Source organism: Lactuca sativa, chromosome 3, assembly GCF_002870075.4.
Source record: "Lactuca sativa cultivar Salinas chromosome 3, Lsat_Salinas_v11, whole genome shotgun sequence".
In the NCBI taxonomy this organism is placed as follows: Eukaryota; Viridiplantae; Streptophyta; class Magnoliopsida; order Asterales; family Asteraceae; genus Lactuca; species Lactuca sativa.
The window spans coordinates 35,550,437-35,565,755 of record NC_056625.2 but is presented as its reverse complement, the minus strand read 5'-3'; the positions used below and the strand labels follow the sequence as shown (position 1 = coordinate 35,565,755).

At 33.5% G+C, this 15,319-nt stretch overlaps 1 long non-coding RNA gene across 9 annotated transcripts; it reads right to left on the bottom strand.

Moving 5' to 3' along the window:
- Positions 1-4,870: 4,870 nt before the first annotated feature.
- Positions 4,871-13,006, bottom strand: LOC111917207 (uncharacterized). Of its 9 annotated transcripts, none has more exons than XR_006189042.2 (7): positions 12,433-12,980; positions 11,853-12,329; positions 11,644-11,691; positions 11,428-11,477; positions 10,764-10,855; positions 10,580-10,671; positions 4,871-10,476 (listed from the first exon to the last, which is right to left on the bottom strand). It is a non-coding gene; the product is annotated as an uncharacterized LOC111917207 (long non-coding RNA). The 9 variants fall into 9 exon arrangements; XR_002858808.3 differs by having other exon boundaries at positions 4,871-5,189; XR_006189040.2 differs by lacking the exon at positions 10,764-10,855 and having other exon boundaries at positions 4,871-5,189; positions 5,373-10,671; positions 12,433-13,006.
- Positions 13,007-15,319: the final 2,313 nt, after the last annotated feature.

Below are 15,319 nucleotides of genomic sequence, written 5' to 3'. Positions count from 1 at the left end.
ATCGCTTTGTTACACCTTTTATAACCAAATAAAATAACCAAATTTGACCGTCAAACGCCAGGAGGTGGCGTCAATGAAAGGTGGCGAGAAACAAGCTTATTTTTAAGAAATTTTAGATCTGAACTCCTAAGCTAATGGACAACGCCAGTTACATGCATTCATATGTCACCAAAAAGATATATTAAGAAAATAATAAAATACATTAAACTGTTTTGTCTTTTAACACTTCCGTCGAGTGTGAACAAAATCTTCAATATTATAATTACTAATAGTTATCCTTGTTGATCACCCATCCATGTTCTTGTCGAGATATAGCACCTTTGAAGATTCCCCTGTAACAATAACATCCAAGCTTATATATTATCATATCGGATCATGACCACTTTTGCTTGGTTTTCCCAAATTAACTTTGTCAATTAAATAGTTTGCTGGATGGATGAGATTAATTGTCTCAAGTAAGTAGCAAATAAACAATTGTCATATGTTATGAATGTTAAATAAACAATTTGAATGAGAAAAAATTTCGAAATGTTAATAAATAATTTGAATGACAAATAAATTTCGATGATATTATGCTCAATGAAAATTTTAAATGATAAAAAGTTATCAGTTTGTAAATTTGTATATAATGTAATAATATAAATTTAATAATATAACTATAACCCAGTGGTGGTTTTAGACAATGTGTATGAGTGTCCCATACTATTTGTCTTTTAATTTTTAACTAGAGAATGTTCCCCGCGTTGCGGGGGTTAGAAGCCTTTCGGTATTTATGGTATGTATAACCGAAATGTATTTTTGGGGTACCATGGAGGCGAGTGAGGTACCTGGAACAAACGACATCATCTCATCTGAATTAACCAAACATAAAATGGGTATTGAATTGATTTTAAGGAAGGAGAAGAGAGAAGCACTTGGTAACGTAAGCATGACTAAATTCAAATATCATTTGAACCAATCAAATTATAATTCAATTTGTCTAATGTCATAATTAAATTCAAATAATTAAATCCACTAAAATAGTCGTCGGTGTGGTCGGCTGCGATATGGCCGGAATCGAAGAAGGCTATTGTCGATCGATCTCAGAAGTCGTTGAGGGTGTCATGAGCAAGAAATGATGAAAACTGAAAAAGTCAGTGTAAGGGATAGGAAAAAGGAATGAGAAATGCATCTGATTGGGAGCAGGGGAGGTGGAGGAGGGGACATAACACATGTGCAGGACGCTAATCCAAGCATTGAACCATATATTAACCGCGATGTAAAAATAATTTGACTAAGGGTTAAAGTTAACAAAACTCACAAACATAAAAGTCCAGGGGCTAAAGTGAAAAATTGGCTACTTTTACTGTTCATAAAGGGGGTTTAAAATTTATATGTATATATAATTGTAGTATGTCATTTTTTGCAATTATTATTATATATATCTTTTTTTTTTTTGAAACGACAAATTATCTATTATCTAAACTTACTCCGAAATATCACATATGTCTTCTAAGGTTATCTATTATCTAAACTTACTCCTAAATATCACATAAGTCTTCTATGAGACTTGAACCCATAACTTTTAATTTAAGAGGATAACTCCTTACCGCTAGACCAAAAGTCTTTTGGTTATTTTATATATATATATATATATATATAAATATATACACACACACTATAATATATTTTTTTTTCGGTTTAAGAGTTTGGTCACGATATTTTTGTATATTGGTAGCTTTGGTTTTTGTATAAAAAATAAATTACAAAATATAATTTTATGTACAAAATTTTTATACATAATAATCCATGTGTTTTATGTTGACAAGTTGGGTCTATGTATATAAAAAAATTATAGAAATTGTTCCTGTAATTTATAAAAAAAAATCCATGTGCATATTTTTTTATAGAAACAATTCATGTGTTTAAAAAATTACAAAAATGTTCCAAATTACACTTACAGAAAGCGGGGATAACATCACCCTAGTTATTATATATATATATATATATATATATATATATATATATATATATATATATATATATATATATATATATATATATATATATATATATAATACTCTAAAAAAATATGGTTTTTAGATTTATTCCCTTTGATTCTTGATTACTTTTGTTTACTACTTTTGGTATCATGATTATGATATATTTTTTAATGATTGAATTCAAGTACAAAATCTCACAGAACAGTCTCTATCACATCACATAAACAAGAAACATGTGATAGATATTCTCTATGGGGAACAAAACATTGAGCCTGTCTTTACAAAAATAAATATATAGCGAAATTTGAATTGATATGTTAACTTTTCAGTTTGGGAGATTCTTGAAGAAGAAAATCAAGAATTCTTCAAGATATATTATCTTAAGTTAGTACTGAAAGATCAAATAACGCAATTTAACAATCTTCTTCATCAACAACCTGTAGCTAATTTAAATCAAGAAAAGCACCATCATGGAGTTGTGTTTAGGGATCTCATATGTCTGGAAAACATTTCCATGAAGGCGGAGAACATGTAGCAGTACCGTATTCCGGTGGTGGTGCAGGGCGGATTTAGTGGTGGTGGACTGCTTATATAGTCGGAGATACATTTTTCGCATAAACTATAGCTTAAAATAGCATTGTACTTTTGTTTCTTTACAAATTTTTTTCATGCTACTTTCCTTTATTTTAAAAGGAAAAAAAATATGATTGCTCATTGGAATTTCAAAAAATGAAATAGCATTGTACATTTGTACCCTTCAGGTAATCGTGATTAAGTTTGTAGGATACTAGGATTACATTTATTGATTTTATTTTTTTTAGGCTATTACTATTGGTTGACAAGTGGAACATGAAGCAAGGCTTTCACAGCTGAGTAAAGGGGAGTTGGAGAACAATACCAAAAAAAATCAGTTGAGGCAACTAATCAGGTCCGTATTCTTCTAAATTCTTATATATGTTTTTGCTTTTATAGTAAATTACAAAAAATGATCCTTGAATATTGTTCTTCTTTGCAAATTGGCGGCTTATTTTGATATAGCTTGGATGGAGTTGGTAAGTGCACAATTCACTTTATAATATATCAATATTTTGTAATTTATGCCGTTTTTCTTATATAAATATGGTTTTAATAGTTTTTTCAACTTCTTAAGGATTCTAAACTGGATTTTTCTTTTGTGCATTGTTCACTATAACTTTATGGTAAAACTTAAAAAAAAAATCATGACCAAGATTTCTTTGATTTTTATTAGCAGATATTTGAGACAGTTATTAGAATTCGAGATGATAAAGCAACTGCAACTGCTCGACTTAAAATCTTTGGGGGATCATTTGCATGTGTGATGTTGGATTTACTGATATTAAATTTTTTATTTTTTTATTATGATTCTTACCACTATTAATGCTTCAACAGGGTGAAATAGTGAACTATTATTGATGTTTCAATCAACAACAAAGTTTTCATAACTCCTCGTAACAAAGAAATCACTTCTCCTTTGACGTGGGATATGTCCATGTCAAAAATGGGACCATATTTATTTACTTTTTAAACTAGGTATAATGTTTGTTGACGTATTGTTCTTTTTATGTTTTTTATCATGTGTATGGTTTACAAAGAAATATCGTCCAACTCCCACAACGTGGGGATACATTCCTAGTTGTTATTATACAAATGTATTTAAATTATTCAATTTTTTTCAATATAGAAAATAAAAATTGAAAATGAAATACAACTACAAATGTATTTAGAGTATTATATATATATATATATATATATATATATATATATATATATATATATATATATATATATATATATATATATATATATATCAAAACAAAGACTGTAACCTATTAGTGTTTTATAATAAATTTATTTTTTTTTAAATATTTTAATTATATAACTGTTATGTATAAAGTAAGTAATGCAAAAATGATCAAAATATAAATAATAATTTAAAAAATCTCAAGAATATTTTTTTAGGCATATATATAAATATAAATATTATGTAACCTTAATCAAAGAAAATAAGACAACAGAAATTTTTTTTTACACACCATCCTATTTCATCCCTACTACACACCACCACCACTCTAGCTTGACCTATGATTTTTGTTTGCCAATCTAATATTACACAATTTAATAGAAGTTTATATAATCTAATATCGATATACACGTCACCCATCTACAAAAAACTAATGCATTACTTTTTCAAGGAAAAGGCCACGCGTCTCTTTTGGCTGTTAAGAAGCCACGCAGCATATAAACCTTCTTTTTTTTTTTTTTTCTTTTTTTAACTAACCCTCGCGTTTATCAAACTTTTAATTTAAAGCTTTTAGTTTTATGATATCTTTAAATATTATTAAAAGAGAACTTTTAATTCACTAATAAAACAATTAAGAACTTTTAATTCACTAATAAAACAATTAGAACCCTTGATTGTGTTTTAATCCTATATTTTCCATCATTAGATCAAACTGCTGACATCATCTTCCCCAAATAAAATTCAAACAAAATTACATTTAATTATAGAATCTATAATAACTAGAAAGGTTTCCCCGCGTTGCGGGGATCGGAAGGTGCAATTTTTTCGTGAAAATGTAGTACATTCGCCCATTTACAAATGCATAATAATCAAATATGTTCTATTGCAAGATAAACAGGCAGCAACCATCATTTATTAAACAAATTAATAAAGTAATAAAGAGAGTATGAATAATGAATGCAACTGTTCTCGCATTGTAATAACCAACTACCTTCTTAAGCAGATACCTCCATACCACTAAATTAATAAAACTATCTTATTATTATTTTTTTTTTTTGGAAAAGGGAAGATTCACTCTGCCACTTGTGGAGAGAGAGAGAGAGAGAGAGTAAGGTAAACGCAAATATAACAATCCGTTTCAACTTATTTTTGTATTACTTCCATTCAATTATATTACAAAATTGTACTTTCAAATTCAGAATATCTACCAAAGTATAGCATTGTACTATGAAAAAATTGATTTGGGAATAAAAAAAAACGTAAATGTCTTCCACTAACTTGTTGAACCTCTTCAGCCACAACTTTTGTTGGAAATAATATATCAGGAAAATTGTGAATGGGAAAAGGGATATGAGTACCGTCACGTCGTTCATCCACAATTGCTTTAGATCTGGATCCCAATAAGTGCATCATGATATGTTATGTATTTACTGTGTAGAGCAAGCCTGTCATTTTAACCCATTTGGCCTCCTTTTTAATCTATGAACTCCTTAAAAAGCTTTCCAAATGTAAACAATGTGTTTATTGTTGATATAATTCAGAGTTAGGAGTTAGTTTGTTTTTCCTTAAACTGCACGTGTTTTTTCTTCTTATTTTGAATAAGTAAAAGGCTAAGTATGATAGAGTACCGAGTCACAAGGTTAGTGGAGTCAGTTGCATTTTATTCGCAGCTTTCAGTCTTTAAATTAGATGCATTGTATTTCGTTGAGGTCACCACCTCCCTTCCCAATTCAGAAAATAATAAAGCTACAAAGCTTTAAGTAACTTGTTCTCTGTTTTCATTTGTTTTCCCGTTTTACCCCTGTCCCTGTTTCACTGTCACAAACTAGATACAGGCCTTTTAAGAAACTAACATTTGGTATCAAAGCAAACCTGGTACATGCCCAAATATCAACCTAGAAAAGAAGAAATGACAGGCAGTGGCAGCAATGGGAATGGTGACAAAAATGGGCAAATCACTCTACACTATCCGATGCTGACTAGAAGCAATTACAGTGCATGGGCAATTAAGATGAGGGTCTTCATGTTGGCTCAAGGTGTTTGGGATGCTGTAGAACCCAGAACAGCCAACACTCTCGTTGAAACAAAGAAGGATAACATGGCATTGGCTGCCATTTATCAGGGAATACCGGAGGACCTGCTCATGACATTGGCAGAGAAGAAGACTGCCAAGGAAGCTTGGGATGCTCTCAAAGTTATGTTTGTAGGAGCCGATAGAGTGAAGGTGGCCAGAATTCAGACGTTGAAGGCCGAATTTGAAGCATTAAGCATGAAAGAGACGGAATGTGTTGATGATTTCACTAGGAAAGTGATCAACACTGTAAGTACTTTACGCACCCTGGGAGATAAGATTGAAGAAGCCCAGGTAGTGAAGAAAGTGCTTAGAGCTGTATCATCCAAATTCATCGATGTTGCCTCAACACTTGAGCATTTTGGAGATTTGGAATCTATGTCCGTCGAGGAAGTAATCGGTAGGCTTAAGGCATATGAAGAACGTATGAAAAGTAGCAGCGAGAGTGACGATCGGAAACTCTTGTTGACCCACAAAGAATGGACGGAGAAATACAAGAAAAGGGCAAACGGAGACTTGAAACAAAGATCAAATTGTGGTGGTTCTAGTAATTCTCGTGGTGGCAGAGGCAGAGGCAGAGGCAGAGGCAGAGGAAGGAATGCAAGTGGTCGTGGTGGTCGTGGAAGGGGAAGTTCACACCATCAGAAAGAAGGAGGTCAGGGTTCATCAAATAATCGAGACAAAAGCGAGGTTCAGTGTTATAATTGCCAAGAATTTGGCCATTACGCCGCTGAATGTAAAAATCCAAGAAAGGAGCGAAGTCACGAAAGCAATTTAATTCGGGAGCATGAAGATAATGAACTTGCACTCTTATTCGCAGCGTATGAAGACGGAGGCAAGGTGTTCCTGAACAAAGAAACTGTCAGCCCTAAACTGCGAACCCATGGTAATTCACAAAATTTCTCCCGCATTTGGTACCTTGATACAGGGGCCAGCAATCATATGACAGGGGATGAATCCAAATTTACAGACTTGAACAAGTCAATTCAAGGTTTTGTAAAATTTGGTAATGAATCTAGAGTACATATCGAAGGGAAAGGTTCAATCGTCTTTAGATGTAAAGATGGGGGAAAACGAAAACTTAATGAAGTATACTACATCCTAGACCTGTGTAGTAACATCATTAGTTTGGGACAATTGGCTGAAGGAGGAGATGAAATAAAAATCAAAGATCCATTCTTATGGGTCAATGATTCATTTGGAAAATTACTAATGAAAGTTCGTAGGTCAAACAATAGACTCTACAAGATAGAGTTGGAAGAAATTGGCGCAGTGTGTCTGAAAGTTGAAATTGAAGAAACAGTATGGCTGTGGCATAAACGTATGGGACACATCAACTTTAACTCAATGAAGCTAATGGTTGACACAGGTTTGATTAATGGGGTACCAAAGATTACAGTTCCTTCTTCACCATGTGAAGGCTGTTTATTGGGGAAACAAACACGGAACCCATTCCCAACATGTACAAACTTCAGAGCAAAGAAAAGACTTGAACTCATCCATTGTGACTTGTGTGGACCAGTCTCACCACCTACACCAGCAGGGAATCGATACTTCATGTTGATTGTCGATGACTTTAGCAGAGTCATGTGGGTATTTTTGATGAAAACAAAGGACGAAACATTTCAAACCTTCAAGAATTTCAGGGTCAAGGTTGAGACCGAGACAGGAGAAAAATTAAAGGTGTTGCGAACTGACAGAGGAGGAGAATTCCTGTCAAATGATTTCACCAGGTACTGTAATGAAACAGGGTTGCAGAGACACTATACGTCTCCCTACTCTCCACAACAAAATGGAGTAGTAGAGAGACGCAATAGAACAGTACTTGAAATGGTGAGGTGTAATCTCAAGACTATGGAGGTGCCAGATGCACTGTGGAGAGAGGCTGTGACTCACTCTGTTTATATTCTAAACAGAGTACACACGAAAGCTCTGAAGAACGCTACGCCATATGAAAAGTGGACCGAAAGAAAACCACATGTTGATCATTTGCGCATATTTGGGTGTGTAGCTCACATGAAGGTTGCTAAAGGTCAATTGAAGAAACTGGAAGACAGAAGTATAAAACCGGTTCATCTTGGAGTAGAGAAAGGAACAAAAGCCTATAGGTTATTGGATCCAAATACGGGAAAGATGTATGTAAGTCGTGATGTAGTATTTGAAGAGAAACGCGGGTGGGATTGGGAAACGAGTACACAGATCAAAGCTACGACGAGGATGAGCTTCACTGTTGAAGGTTTTGATTTTAATGGAGATGGCTATGACGAAGAAGAGGAATGGGTGCCAGACACATCAGATCAAGAAAACGGGTCACCACAGTCAAATGAAAATTGGGACATATTTGACCAGTCAACCAATTCAGGTTACCCGAATATAACCCCTTCAAATACCCCGATAAATTCCCCAATATCACCCATTACACCCAATTCTCCAAATTCCCAATCTCCCCAAAATTCCCCGAACACTCCAAGCACAGGATCGAGCTCCACCGGCGGAGGAGCACCAAAACGATATCGTTTACTCACTGACCTCTATGAAGCCACCGATGAAATCCATGTACCACTGGAAGAACTGCTATTGACCAGAATTGATGAGGAGCCAACTTCTTATGAAGAAGCTAGTCGGAAACAAGAACGACGAGAAGCTATGGAGGCGGAATTAAGTGCAATAGAGAAGAACAACACATGGAGTTTGGTCGATTTACCAAGAAATCGAAAAGCGATCGGCCTAAAGTGGGTTTACAAGGTAAAACGAGATCCAAGTGGCAAGATAGTGAAGCATAAAGCCCGACTCGTGGCAAAGGGATATGTGCAGAAGGAAGGACTCGATTATGGAGAAGTGTTCGCACCAGTAGCCAAAATTGAAACAATCCGGCTCATTCTAGCTCTCGCAAGCTCAAATGGGTGGAAAGTTCATCACCTGGATGTGAAGTCGGCGTTTCTAAACGACGATCTCGAAGAAGAAGTATACGTCTCCCAACCAACTGGCTACCAAAAGAAAGGCGAAATTCACAAGGTATAGAAACTCTCCAAAGCCCTGTACGACCTAAAACAAGCTCCCAGAGCTTGGAACTCCTGTCTGGACAAGTACCTGAAAGAACTAGGGTTCAAAAGATGTCCCCAAGAATACTCGGTCTATACAAGGAAGAAAGGAGGAAACACACTAATTGTAGGTGTGTATGTGGATGACTTGATAGTGACAGGGAGCTCATCTGAAGAAGTAAAGAAATTTAAGGATGAAATGAACGAGAAGTTCGAGATGAGCGATCTGGGATTACTGACTTACTACCTGGGAATTGAGGTATGCCAATACAATCACTGCATTACTCTTAAACAAGAAGCATATGCAAAGAAGCTTTTAGAAAGGACTCGAATGCTTGATTGCAATCCCACAAAATGTCCCACGGAGCACAAATTGTCATTGACCAAAGAGGGAGATGGGAACTTGGTAAATCCCACTGAATATAGGAGTATTGTGGGTGCTCTTAGATATTTGACACACACAAGACCAGACTTGTCCTTTGCTGTTGGAGTTGTCAGTCGTCACATGGAAAAACCCACCATGGCACATCTCCAAGCAGTAAAGGGCATATTAAGATACATAAAAGGGACACTGGACCATGGTTTAATCTATACACAGGGGGAGACCAACATCACTATCACTAGCTATTCTGATAGTGACCATGCCAAAGATAAGGATGATCGAAGAAGTACAGGAGGCATGATTTTCTATGTGAATGGGAACATGGTCTCTTGGTCATCACAGAAGCAGAAGTGTGTAGCTCTGTCCTCCTGTGAGGCAGAGTTTATGGCAGCTACCATGACAGCATGTCAAGGTATATGGTTGAGAAGATTGTTAGCTGAAATAACTGGTCAAAACACTCCACCAGTTAGAATGTTCGTTGATAACAAGGCAGCATTAGAGCTCATGAAAAACCCAGTATTTCATGGCAGGAGTAAGCACATAGATGTGAGGTTCCATTTTATCAGAGAGTGTATCGAAAATGGTGAAATAGTGGTTGCTCATGTAGATGGGAAGATGCAAAAAGCTGATGTTCTCACAAAGGCGTTGGCAAGAATGAAGCATGATGAGATGTGCAAAATGATAGGTATCAAGAAGATTGGAACTCTGAATTAAGGGGGAAAATGTTGATATAATTCAGAGTTAGGAGTTAGTTTGTTTTTCCTTCTTATTTTGAATAAGTAAAAGGCTAAGTATGATAGAGTACCGAGTCACAAGGTTAGTGGAGTCAGTTGCATTTTATTCGCAGCTTTCAGTCTTTAAATTAGATGCATTGTATTTCGTTGAGGTCACCACCTCCCTTCCCAATTCAGAAAATAATAAAGCTACAAAGCTTTATGTAACTTGTTCTCTGCTTTCATTTGTTTTCCCGTTTTACCCCTGTCCCTGTTTCACTGTCACAAACTAGATACAGGCCTTTTAAGAAACTAACATTTATATGCTCCAAAAACAAAATTTTTAGTCATTTAACCCTTCTGGTCAATTTTGAGAGTTTTGGTATTTTAGACCAAATCTGCCATTTTGACCATTTTGGCCTCTTCTTAAATTATGAACTTCCCAACAAACTTCCCAAATATAAATAAATATAGTAGTGTTGTCGGTGGTTCATGTAAACGACTGTAGACCCTCATTTCGTTCCGCTTCACAGTTTCATAAGAAAACAGAACAAAAAACATAACACAAAAAAAAAAAAAAAAAATCATTACAACAACATACATCTAACAAACTCATATCCATACATACCTTTCTTGATTTTCTCTTTAAACGATTGCTTTGTTGTTGTTGCTTTTGCTTCAGGCTCAGTAGTTTCTTTTACAATCACTTGCTTAATTTTCCTGCTTCGAGTGTTATTTATTTTAAATTAACATAATTCTTGAATATATATGGATAGAATTTGTAGTTTTGAAGTGTTTGTTATCTATATAACCTTTTTGGCATTCGTTTGAATCTCTGGGGAAATAGTCATGTATAATTATGATCATTCTTATCGTTTTTCATCAAGAAAGACAGTAGTATAATCTGATAGAAATATAATGTATATAACATAAGTTTTTAGATTAGTCCACAGTTAAATGTCATAATACTTAAAATCTAGTCTATTTGTCTAATTTCATATATGAACTTTTGTATTAATGAGTTTATATTGCTTATAGAGTGACCCTTAAAAACTTTGATTAAATTTTACTGACATGGACAAATAAACAAAGGACTAATTTTGCCGACCCTTCGCCACTTTTTTTCACTTAAGATCTTAGACTATAATTGCATACATCAATTTACCCATATGAAATTTAACAGATTTGGATTAACTTCTAATTACATCATATTAAGAGACAGGTAAAAGTACATTTTTAACCCTGTGTACTTGGTAAAACAATGTTGATCAATTTACAATGATAATTTTGTAATTTATTAACTATGTTGTTAGCTTATGTCATTCAGATCATGACAGGAACACAAGAAAACTTTGGTTTCGAAACCTATACAAACTTTTACTTCAAAGTTCATACATAAAACTAAAAAAGTTAATTTAAGTACTTCTACTTATAAAATATGGAATATGAAGTATAAACATGGATATAATAACTTACATATCTGCTTTCATCTTTTTCTACCATGCCCACTGGTGTATGTTTAACATCTGCATCAAGATCAAACTTTAGTAGCACGGGTAAGAATATGCAGAAAACAGATAAAACCCCATCCCAAGAAACTAAATCCAGTCAATGTACAACATAACCAACATAAATACACAAAGACTATGTTATGTAATGTAGTAAAAATGACAAACCAAGGAAAACATTAACCTTAATGGCGCCATCTGGAGCAATCAGCAAGTTGTCTTAACATAACATCTGTAACAAACAAAAAACAAATACCAGAAGTTCAATATGAAAAACTGTAAGGATTGAAAACTGGTGAGGCAACACTAAACATGCGAATTTGAGTACATATCGACTGATTTTAAGCCATATTAGTAATAACTTTTTGAAAAAAAAAATATCAATAGTATTACCTTATCAATTCGGTTCATAAGTCGTTTGCACTGGTTCTTAATACCTCTCAGGCATTTCATCAAACATGTGGTGGGCAATAACTCTGATTCAAAAGAAGTTAATAAATGTGATTTGGAAGGAAAAGTTCTGAGCGCGAGAAATAAATGAGTTCCAGAAGAAATATCGGGAGAAGCTGAAGCCAATTTTCGATGCTAAATAATCAATCCTAGTATCTTCTTTGTCTGCAATAAATGGAAAAAAGAGTCAATAATCAACCGATACAGATGCAGAGGAAAAATATGTAGAAAAGAACTGAAATTTTCAAAACATTCTCTTTCTCAGTTCCTTCTCCTTTCCTATCGACCTCAACCCACCGCTGAATCTGATCTTACTTTTGATCAGGTTAGAAGTTGTTAAACGACCGAAGAAGTCGACAATGGGGCTCTTCATGAAATTCACGGTTTAATTTTTTCAATAGTGCACCCATGGCGGACAATCTGAAATTGAATTGAAATTTGAGGGCATGTTATGGGGCCTGTAAATTTTTAACTAAAAGATTAAATTTTAGCATTCAATCGTTTAAAATATAGGAACACTCACCTTGAAATTGTTCAGCCTAGTCTAATGAAACCGACTTGGAGAGAAATTAGGATTAACATAATCGCCACCGCCCTTATCTGAAGCCGTTAATGTGAAATTTCATAAATGGGGTTTATCTCCACCGCCCTTATCTGAAGTGGTTACTGTGACAGAGAGAGAAAGAGATAGGAGAAGAGAGCGGGAGCATAATCAGTGAGAGGCGATGGAGGGGCCAAATAAGTAGCGGCACCGGTAATGGTTGGAGTAGAAGGGGACCCAACCATCGGTTGACCTGAAGTTCCACCAATGAACGGCGAAAACGGTAGGTAAAGCTAGGGTTGACTTCTTTTCTAAAACCCAAGGCAGCTTGATGGCATGTAGGAATTGTTCGATCTTGTAAATTATTGAATGGTGAAATAGATGGTGACTGAAAGAAATTAGGGATTGTGACAGTTTGTTGCAATCAGAAACAACAGCGGTATGGGGAACGCCTCTTGAACGGACACAAAATAGATACGTGACCGGAAAGAACAGTGGGATGGAGAAAAAGAATACAAAGGGATTTTATCGGAGAGGCGGTAGAAAATTCCAGAAACAGAACACGTGTCCAATACCTATCCACCACACCGACCCAGACGGCCAGACATAAGATTTCTACAAAAAGTTAGAGGGAACAAATTGTAATTTCAAAAAAGAATTGGGGCAATTTTGACAGACATGTAAGGCCAGCCACAAGTGACAATAGGGAAATAAACAAAGGACCAAAACTGCTAATACTTTTGCAACTTTACTTTAGCTAAGAACACACAATTTTAACATATAGTATAATTATAGCATCTAATTATTTTATCAATTGAAACATATCATTCTATTTATATATATGATATCAGTTTTTCTAATTAATATTGTTCCTAATTTAACTCCCTTATTTATAGCTTTTGATTTCCAAATTCAAACGCGTTTATATTTTATTTTTTATTTATTTTTTTAAAAGCTCATTAAACAAAAATATCAATAATTAAGTTATTAACCAATTAAATCTAATATAATCCCATTAAATCAGCAAAATATTTAAGAGTCAAAATTAAAATCAATATTATTCATAATTTATTTTCCAGTATATCCCATATAAAATGAACAAAGCTAGTGGAACGGATCAAAAGCGGGATAAAGAAGTTTTTTTTATTGTTACACTTAAACTTGCATGAACAAAGACATATATGTTGTTCCAAGGTTTTCAATAACTCTTTTATACATATTATTATAATCTTCGATTAAAATTTTAAATTTTATATTAGTGAATTTGTTTCTATCAATGGTTTTAGTTTCAAAATCACCATTATAGTACACAACTTTACCGGCATGGTGTCAATTACGTTATTTGATTGTGACGCAAAGAAACTTCTGAAAAAAAAAACACACTAGAGTTGCTTCAAAAGTTTAATAAGGTTATCGGTAATAACTTCATTTACATAAAACTAATTTTTACTTTTTGTCTGTCTATTTTTATAACCGTTAGTTTTTCCATTTTTAGGAGGGTAATATGAAAATTTATCCGTCTGATTTGAAATTACTTTTGGATAAAAAGTTGTCGTTCAAAATTCAAAATTCTCATTATAATTTGAAGAACAATGTTGATGGTTATGCAATCTCAAACTTCAATGTTGATAATAAAATCACTTTTGAATTGGAAAAAAAAATTAACATCGAACATGTAACATTCTTTTACGAAACATACTACAAATATTACACTTATTATATTCGTTTTTTTATATTTTAGTTGATCAACTAACATATGTCTATATACTACAATTATAGGCATCGTAATCTGATTCGTTTAACGTTTTATCGGCGAAATTCGGATGTCAAGACACATTAAATTTAAAGGTTTTAAATATAATATAACTAAATCTAATATTTTAAATACTTTAAAATATTATTAACTTTTAGATTGACATATGAATTTATTTTCTATATTTAGGATGCAGTTTCGTTTACTGGTGATAACGTCACACCGGCTTCGAATCTTGATAAAAGTATTATAACAAGTCCACTAACTAAGTGGTCATCCTTTAAAAAAATGTCTAGACATGAAGAATTAAAACACAACTTGGAATGTGTTTACGATGTTGATAATATGGAGACAATGTCCTCAACCAAACGATCATTAACATAAATCGCAGATCATACTTATGGAGAATGCAAACCAAAACTGTTAATTCCAAATAAAGAAAAATAATATATGATTTTCGTGATTTTATATGAGTACTTAAGTGATTTGAGTACAATTGATTTCATATTATGTTTACATACCATTTGGTTTTTGGGTTTGTTTTTTGATTACTTTGTTTACTACTATTCTTTTTTGGGTTAGAATTTTGATCATTTAAATACCTTTTGGGTTTTATGAAATGTTGAATTATTCATCTATTTGCCTTTTGAATTTAAACTCATATGAATTTAAAATTTTAATCATTTTTTACTCTATTATTCCGTTTGAATGTGGATTTGTCAACATTGTTACAATGTTATTCATTACAACTTCAAGATAAATATTAGCAAACTATAACTTTTTATGAAATTATAAACTTTTATAAATCTTTTAACCGTTCTAAAACAATAATTTACAATTTCTTGTGAATTTATTGAAAAATTTATTAGTAAACATTTACCATTGAAATATTATTATTTTTTAGATATTAATGATATCCACAATTTTACAGATTTAAATAATAAAACCTATTACAATGACGCTAGAGAGAGGCAAAGACTAAGAATTTTACATTTTTTTGGAAAGGGAACTTCCCTAACGAGGGTTTCCATGCCAACTTTCACGCACCGACTAATCCCCCGCTGCGAACATGAGGTTATGCCTCATGACACGGAGTCACTGCACGCGAAACTCTAT